This window comes from Grampus griseus, assembly GCF_964374135.1.
Source record: "Grampus griseus genome assembly, chromosome: 8".
In the NCBI taxonomy this organism is placed as follows: Eukaryota; Metazoa; Chordata; class Mammalia; order Artiodactyla; family Delphinidae; genus Grampus; species Grampus griseus.
Genome location: NC_139002.1, coordinates 106,061,266 through 106,068,646, shown reverse-complemented (window position 1 = coordinate 106,068,646; position 7,381 = coordinate 106,061,266).

The following is a 7,381-nucleotide window of genomic DNA, read 5'->3' as shown; positions in this document are numbered from 1 at the left end:
GCCTGCCGATGCAGGGGACACGGGTTCGTGCCCCGGTCCGGGAAGATCCCACATGCCGCGGAGCAGCTGGGCCCGCGAGCCATGGCTGCTGAGCCTGCGCGTCCGGAGCCTGTGCTCCGCAATGGGAGAGGCCACGGCAGTGAGAGGCCCGTGTACCGCAAAAAAATGAAATAAAGTAAAAAATAAAATAAATAAAAAATAAAATAAAATAGATATCCAACAGGACTTCCCTGGTGGTCCAGTGCTTAGGACACCGCACTTGCGCTGCATGGGGCACAGGTTCCATCCCTGCTGCGAGAACTAAGATCCCATAAGCTGTGCAGCGCAGCAAAAAAAAAAATAACCAACAAGGACCTACAGTAAAAAATAATAATAATGCTAATAAAACAAAACACTAAGCTAGAGGGGACGGCAGATACTATAATGGTGTAGTAATAAAGTCTCATGTGTTCCACTTTGCTAAGCTTTGAAACTTCACCACAAACCCCAGAGCCCTCCCTCTGACAGCAAACTCCCGGCCCCCTTGTCCGTGTGTGGCAGGACCCCCGCCTCCGACTGCTTTGTTGAGAACAGCTCGTAGGTGCAAGGCTGGAAGCGGGGAGACCAGAGCACCCGTGGAGTCAGGAAAAAGGGAAGCCACGGTGGGCACTTCAGTCCAAGGATCTCATCCAGGACGCTGGCTGCACAGAGAAAATAAGCAGCTACCCATCACCCTCAGCGCTGAGAGGACAGAAGGGCCGCGAGCTCAAAGCGCGGGCCCCACAGCTCTCTGAGGAGTGGGTGCTGTGCAGCCTCTGAGGACAGGTGAGAGGCTGATTCCGGAAGCACCAAAGGCAGCTGTCCTGCTGGAGGGACACTGAGAGGGACAGAAAAATAGGGCCCAGGACCCTTCTACCATCTCCCAGTCTCCCTCTGGAGCCGGCTGCTGGCAGAACAGGAGGACCAGGGTGTGGTCTGCTGAGCGTCCGCCCAGCATCACAGAGCAAAGCAGAGAAAGGGGGACTTGGAGGAGGAAGGTGCCGTGTAGCGGCCAGCGACCCCGAGGTGGACAGGAGGAGGCTGTGCCAGGATCCGCGGAGGCGGGCTGCGGGCGGGCGTCTGGCCCAGGGCAGCAGCAGTACGATGGGAAGACACGGGCAGATTCTGAGCGTGGTTTGAAGGCAGAGAACAGAGGACTTGCTGGCAGGTCACTGTGGGGTATGAGAGAAAGGTGCACGGGATGAGCATGAGAGTTCAGGGGTGAGCGACCTTGAAGACCGAGCTGCAGATGTAGACGGCGTGTCAGTGTCCTGGGGCAGCTGCAACAAATGACCACAAACTGGGCGGCTTAAAACCACAGAAACTTGTTCACTCCTGGTTCTGGAGGCCGCAAGTCCAAAATCAAGGTGTCAGCAGGGCCACGCTCCCTCCCAAGGCCCTAGGGGAGGAGGCTGCTCGCTTCTCCCAGCTTCTGGGGCTCCAGGTGTTCCCGGGATTGGGGCCGTGTCCCTCCAATCTCTGCCTCTGTGGTCACGTGGCCTCCTCTTCTCGTGTCTGTCCTCTCTGTCTCTCTTTTTTTTTTTTTTCTGGCGGTACGCAGGCCTCTCACTGTTGTGGCCTCTCCCGTTGCGGAGTACAGGCTCCGGGCGCGCAGGCTCAGCGGCCATGGCTCACGGGCCCAGCCGCTCCGCGGCACGTGGAATCTTCCCGGACCAGGGCACGAACCCGCGTCCCCTGCATCGGCAGGCGGACTCTCAACCACTGCGCCACCAGGGAAGCTCTTCTCTGTCTCTTATAAGGACACCTGTTGTTGGCTTGAGGGCCCACGGGCCGCCAGGATGATCCCATCTTGAGATCCTTAATTACGTCTGCATAGACCAAAAAGTCTTATTCGTAGGTCCTGGGTAGTAGGATGAGGGCATATCTTTTGGGGGCCACCCTTCCGCCCACTGCCGAGGAGCCAGTCAGGTGCTCAAATTGTGACGTGTGGAGTTTGAAATGCCTCTTAAATACCCAGGTGCAGATGGGAGCAGGCATTCATTTGGAGCTGGGGGAAGACGGCCAAGAAGACAGTCACCGGGGAGCCAGCAGCGTATAATTGACCTTAAAGCCCTGAGTGGCTCAGGCCTCAGTCTCCCAGAAGCAGAGGGAGCATCCAGCATTCAGGTGTCTGGCTTATGGGGAGCGGCCACTCGAGGGAAGAGAGTGCGGAAGCAGGTGGGCTCGGGGGAAACTGAGCGAAGAGGAGGTCTTAGCTGGAGACAGGCATCGGCTGGGCCAAAGTGCTGGGGGACAGATCTCACCAGCGTCCTCCCGCCTTGAGCCAAGGGCATCTTGAATCTCTGTGTCCTGCTGAGTTCTGTCCAAATTCCTGAGCCCAGAACCCAGGAGTCTGATAAACGGCTGTTTTATACCAGAGTTTTGGGTAAATTTGTTATGCGGCCATAGCAACGGGAACAGCCTTTTTTTTCCCTCTGCTGAATGGGAAAGCCCCGGCCGGCATCTAGTTCGAGTGTGGCCCTAGCCTCACCCCACCTCGGAACTGGCCCTTTTTGCCCCCATCACCCACAGGTAGAACACCCCTGCTTCTTCCCAGACCAGGAGCCTAGCAGGCCCACTGCTTCCCCGCCTCTGACTGCCCTAGTTCTGTCTGCTTTCTGGAACACAGGGATGTTTATCTTTGGGTGGGGTGTGGCTTCATGTTTTTAAACCTCTTTTCCATTTTATTAGCACGGCTGGGGGTGGGGTCAGAGACGGGGGTGAGGGCCGTGCCCTGAAGCGTAAACTTGCAATGTCATCTTGACCGGAAGCCTGCGTTCTACGCCTCCTGCCCTCAGCGATGAGGGCCCGGGGGACCCCCGTGGGGCCTGCCCCTCCCGTTGCCTCAACAGGGGAGAATAAAGAATGGGGTGGCACAACCCCTGTTCTCAGGCTTGCCGAGGCGGAGGGTCCCGCCTTGGCCTGGAGACGGCTGTCTCTGTGCTCTAGAAGAAAGACGCAAGTTTATCCCCAGCTGAGGCCCCGGATCAATGGCCTGTTGGTGTCTTCCCCGTACATTCAGAGACAGGGCCAGCAGTCCGTACAGGGTTTGCTAGGGCTTGGCTGCGTGGATCTAAGTGCTGAAGCCAGCAGGGAGATCCACAAGCAAGGGTAACCTCTGTCCTCTCACTCCAGGAAAGGGTGTGAAAGACACCAGGACACTCCTGCATTCACTGCAGAGGATCAACCAGAAATTCCCTGCCCCAGCTCGGCTGTGTCATCCAGACCTGGGCACCCCATGCCCGTCCACAGCCTCTGTCTGTCCGGGGCCACTAGCAGCTTCCGTAGCATCTCTGGGCAAATTAGAAACTGGAAGCCCCCTCCCCCCACCAGAAAAGGGACTTCCCTGCGGTCCAGTGGTTAGGACTCTGCGCTTTCACCGCCGAGGGCCTGGGTTCAATCCCTGGTCGGGGAACTAAGATCCCGCAAGCCACACGGCACAGACAAAAAAAAAAAGAAACTGAAAGCCCTTCCTCTGAGTGGCCACAGCCAGTTTTGTAAGACTTGATAGGCTGGGCACAGTTGGGTTTCAGCCCCAAATCACCTCCAAAAGCCACTTCAGTCCACTCCAGAGAAAGGTGAGCAGGTCCAGCTCGGGGGCAGGAACCCTCTGACTGCTGAAGTTTTCCACGTGGGGCTAAAGGCTAAAACGAGTGGCATTACAATCTCAGAATGGTGTGGACACTGTGTTTAATAGGGAAGAGAGGGGCGTGAGAAGTCCTCTGCTGGGTTTCTGTTTCTCTGGGTCCTGGAATCTCTAACTCATTGCATTGAAAGAATCCAAGTATGGCTTCCCCCTAAGGAGGTTCACTTCTGATTTGTGGCAGACCCCAAAACAGTGATTTCCAAGTGTTTCTGATCATATAGCCCCATCAACAACATATACAAAATTATACACCATGACCAAGTGGGATTTACCCCAGGAATTCAAGGTTGGTTTAACATTCAAAATTCAATTCATGCAGTCTACCATATTCGTAAAGGACAAACCCCATATGGCCATCCCCACAGGCACAGAAAAACCTGTGACAAAGTCCAAAACCTATCCGTGATGAAAAAAATAAAAAAATTTAAAAAGCTAATAAAAATTCATAAATAAACAAACAAAAACTCTCAGCAAACTAAGGATGGAAGGGAACTTCCTCCCCTGATACTGCAAATGGGCATTAGGGAATGTGGTGGAGGTGAAGGACGGCCCAACCCTACACGTTAACTGAAATTTCTTGCGTTGTACACTGGCAATGGGTGGATTTTATGGTATGATACTCACACCTCAATAAACCTGTACAACAAAATAACTCATCGGCAGCTGAGGGCAGGGGAGAGAAAGCTGAGTGATGGTTCCAGCAGAAAAGGGGGGAATCGTTGCTGAAACAGGCAGGCAGCCCAAAACAAAGAGAGAAGTCAGAGATCAAAATAATTCACAAACTGGACAATCCAAGCTGGCATAACTAAGAATCTGCCCGCCTAGAGTGAGCCCAGGTCGGCTCACTCGCTCCACTTTTCCTCCGAGCAAAGAAGTTTCCAGACCAAATAAGGCTGCAGCTTTTGAAATGCTCCTGGCACAGCACACAGTTCCTTTTTAATACCAGGTTGTAACTCAGGCCTAAACCATCCCCAAAGCAGCCTGGTACCCATCAGCCCACTCTGATCGCCTGGTAACGCTCCAAACAAACCCAGGTAAACACAGGGCAGGGCAGGGCTGGCCCACCGACAGGGGGTGAGGTGCGCCCTGCTGCACAGAAGGAAGCCCAGGGTGCCAGCCCAGGTGCAGGCCTCGCCGAATCAGCAACAGCGGCTGGCAGCAGACCAGCTCCTGGGGCTCCGGGCACCCTGGCCGTGGCTGAGGGCGGGAAACACCATTTGCTGAACCCAGACGAGGAGCCACATGTGCTGTCTTGTGTCACCTTCACGGCAGCTCTGCAACAAGATGACAAGGACAGCGGACACTTCCGGAGCACTGAAGCACTCTTTCAAGGGCCTTGTGACTTTAAAGCTTTTCATCTTCACAGCAACCCTGTGAGATGGGTCCTGTTACCTCCCCATTTTACAGACGAGGAAACTGAGGCCCAGGGCCATGCAGCCCGTACAAGGCAGATCTGGGCATGCACCCCAGGGCTGACATGCTCTGAAGCCGGGGCTCCGTCCTGGGCCGTATCGCCCCTACCCCAAAAGAAGAAAACGGCAGGCCCCCTCGTTAGTGCCTCCACAGAGGCAAAGAAGCACGCCCACCCGGAAGGGACCCCAACGCCAGCTGCTCCTTCAGGAAGGGCTGCAGCCTGCAGGTGCCGGCAGCTCACGCTTCTTTGGCCTGGGATGTTTTCTCCTTTTTTGGGGCTACCCTGCCCAGGCTGAACTCTAGGACATTTTTTTGAGCAACCAGCCACAAATATTTTCCTAACGAAGTCTCTCTGGGATGAGAAACGGAAAACTTTTGTGTTGTAACCATCAACTCATGACATTTTAACCATGGGTCAAAGCCGGCTTGAGTGGAGGGCAGTGGTGGAGGGGTGAAGGCTCCATGTGGGGCAGGGGTGTGAGGCAACCACAGCAAACCACACGGGGCACTGCCAAGAGCCCAGTAGCCCGGCCCAGGCCTTGCCAACACACACCGCCCACTGCCCGTTGCCCACTGCCATGCTGCGGACTTCTCAGCATAGCCAGAGAGGCGGCCCATTCCCGTCCCTGTGACAGAAGAAGCCACATTCAGTAGAGCTGGCATCCACTCGCAGGGCCCCCCAACTCGGGAGGTCTCTCGCCACCCCCGCGCCAACTTCCTTCCTCTACTTCGAGCTCTTCCTGTTCGGGATGGCCTGAGCAGGCCAAGGAATGCTCAAGGAATGGCCAAGCTCATTCCTGGCGGGATGGCCCACGGGACGAAGGTACAGGCCCTGCCCTTTCCGGTGCCCTGACTCGGCACCGCCTCTGTGCCAGGACTGGATAGACCCAATAAGATACACAGACGTGGGCACAACTGGGTCAGCAAAGATCCTTTTAGCTGCTAGCGACGGAAACCCAAGGCAGACGGAGACCCAAGGCTAGAAAAGGGGATTTATTAGTCCGGGACACTGAGAATGGGCTGGGGATCAGGTGCGGCTGGACCCAGGTGCTCGATGTGATCAGGTTGTTCCCCCACACCCCGTTTTGGCGCTGCTTCTGTGCTGGCCTCCTTCTCTCCTACAGACAGGCTTCCTCTAGATGGCAGGAGGGGTGGCTGTGGGTCATCCCCAGTGGAAGAAGAACCAACACCTTTCTTTTAGCATCTGTCTGTGGACCCCAGGGTAGATCCCTGATGGGCCCTGTTTGGATTCTGGCCCATCCCTGAACCTGGCCCTCCTGTGGCTGTTAGCGTATGTTCTCTGATCCAGCTGAGGACCCAGAGCCTCCCTGTGGCAAGGGGATCGGGGCTTGTTACCACAGAGGCAGGGAGATTAGCACCCTCAGGAGGCAGAAAAGCTGCCACCGTACCGCTCAGCAACCATGTAACGATGCTTAAAACGCAGACACCTTGTGACCTTGTAGCCACGCCCACGTTTCCCACCAGCCTGGGCCCTCAAGGGCAGCGGGAGCTGCGCCTCTACACGAGGCAGTGCCCTCTGTGCTGACATGAATCATCACCAGAACGTGTGTGGCACTTAAAGACACAATGCACCCAGGTCCCCACTCCTTCCTCTTCCTGAAAAATTCAGTCCTGCAGCCACTTCACGGGAGCCAGTGAGGAAGGCGCCCACGGAAGGGGCAGGAGGAGGGGTCGTGGTGCAGAGTGGATGTCGGGCCTGGGCAGGGGTGGGGCGTCCCCACGAGAGGGGGCACAGGGAGGGCCGCCAGGCGGGGGGCGGGGCCCAGCACTGGCAAACGCAGGGTGGTCAAGCGTGTGGGCCTGGCGGGAAGGACAGGCTCCATCAAGATGCTGGATAAATGGCATCTGGGGGGTGCTCCTGAGGGAGACTGAGGCCAAAAACCCAGACACCTGAACACCAGTGGCTCTGAGGGCCCCGGGGATGGGAATGACGATGGGGCCGGGAGGGTGCAGTTGGTGACAGAGAAGGAGCCAGACCGATGCCCGGAGGCCCCGTGCAGGCCTGGCCTCTTCTCCAGCGGCAGCTCTAGGCAAAGCGCCGTCCTCAGTGCTGTCCTTCCTTCGAGCCGGACCCTGTGTTTTCCTCTCCAGTTCACAGTGCTACACCTGCCAACCTGAAACTTTCATTCCAGTTGGTAGAAAATCAAGCAGAACAGGTACGTTTTCTCCCCCTTGTCGTTTGTCCCCAGGACAAGAGCTGCCCCGCGTGGCCGGCGCCCACCTCCCCCCTAAGGCCCCGAGTGTCCTGTGCTCACCGGTTCTCAACCACTTCGGAAAGTGATG